This window comes from Suncus etruscus, chromosome 13, assembly GCF_024139225.1.
Source record: "Suncus etruscus isolate mSunEtr1 chromosome 13, mSunEtr1.pri.cur, whole genome shotgun sequence".
Taxonomy (NCBI): domain Eukaryota; kingdom Metazoa; phylum Chordata; class Mammalia; order Eulipotyphla; family Soricidae; genus Suncus; species Suncus etruscus.
This window is the reverse complement of record NC_064860.1, coordinates 656947-658435: the sequence shown is the minus strand read 5'-3', so window position 1 is coordinate 658435 and position 1489 is coordinate 656947. Positions and strand designations below refer to the sequence as shown.

At 47.3% G+C, this 1489-nt stretch overlaps 1 non-coding gene across 1 annotated transcript; it reads right to left on the bottom strand.

Annotated features, from left to right (window-relative positions):
- Positions 1 to 273: 273 nt before the first annotated feature.
- LOC126026625 (U6 spliceosomal RNA) lies at positions 274 to 380 on the bottom strand. The gene has a single exon (XR_007501848.1). It is a non-coding gene; the product is annotated as a U6 spliceosomal RNA (small nuclear RNA).
- Between the last annotated feature and the right edge of the window lie 1109 nt (positions 381 to 1489).

Below are 1489 nucleotides of genomic sequence, written 5' to 3'. Positions count from 1 at the left end.
CTGTCTGCTCAGAAATAGTTCCTGGCAGGCACGGGGGACCATATGGGACCCTAATTTTTGTTTTCTTTTTTGTGGTTTTTGGGCCACACCCGGCGTTGCTCAGGGGTTACTCCTGTCTGTCCGCTCAGAAATAGCTCCTGGCAGGCACGGGGGACCATATGGGACACCGGGATTCGAACCAACCACCTTTGGTCCTGGATCGGCTGCTTGCGAGGCAAACGCCGCTGTGCTATCTCTCCGGGCCCTTTTTTTTTTTTTAATAATAATATATTTAAAAATATGGAACGCTTCACGAATTTGCGTGTCATCCTTGCACAGGGGCCATGCTAATCTTCTCTGCATCGTTCCAATTTTAGTATATGTGCTGCCGAAGCGAGCACAGGTCCGAACACCTTTGCACCATGTGAGAGAGAGAGAGAGAGAGAGAGAGAGAGAGAGAGAGAGAGAGAGAGAGAGAGAGAGAGACAGACAGAGAGAGACAGACAGAGACATACAGACAGAGAGAGAGAGACAGAGAGAGACAGAGAGAGACAGAGACAGAGAGAGAGACAGAGAGACAGACAGAAATGAGAGAGAGAGGAGAGAGAGAGACAGAGACAGAGAAACAAATGAGAGGAGAGAGAGAGAGGAGAGAGGAAAAAGAGTGAGAGGAGTCTGTACAGCAGTCTAGAGAACAGGTTGGGGAAAAGAACCTATCTAGAGGTTCTTTCTGTATAAGTGGGTTTTTGATATGTAAAAGAGGAGCCATAGCTGTTAGGGGTGATTTAGGGAAACACTGATTATTCCAACAGGCAGGGTGCTTGCCTTGAACATGGCTAATCCCTGGCATCTCATGCAATCTCTGCAGCCTGTCAGGAGTAAATTTTTTTTTTTTTTTTTTTTTTTTTTGGTTTTTGGGTCACACCCGGCAGCACTCAGGGGTTACTCCTGGCTCTATGCTCAGAAATCTCTCCTGGCAGGCTCAGGGGACCATATGGGATGCCAGGATTCGAACCACTAACCTTCTGCATGAGAGGCAAACACACCTTACCTCCATGCTATATCTCCAGCCCTCAGGAGTACATTATTTATTTATTTATTTATTTATTTATTTATTTATTTATTTATTTATTTATTTGGTTTTTGGGCCACACCCGGCAGTGCTCAGGGGTCACTCCTGGCTGTCTGCTCAGAAATAGCTCCTGGCAGGCACGGGGGACCCTATGGGACACCGGGATTCGAACCAACCACCTTCGGTCCTGGATCGGCTGCTTGCAAGGCAAACACCGCTGTGCTATCTCTCCGGGCCCTATTTATTTATTTTTTAAAGTATGGTCGTTAGAGGCCAGAGAGACAGGACTGAGAACTTAGTGAGTTTCTGGCTCAACATATGGTCTCTGAGCACTCCAGGGCTAGTTCCTGAGCATTACCACGTGTGGCTATAACCTCCTCCAGCCTCTCAAGAATGTCAAGATTCTACATACAGCTTAGCTGATGGCTTTCCTGTCCC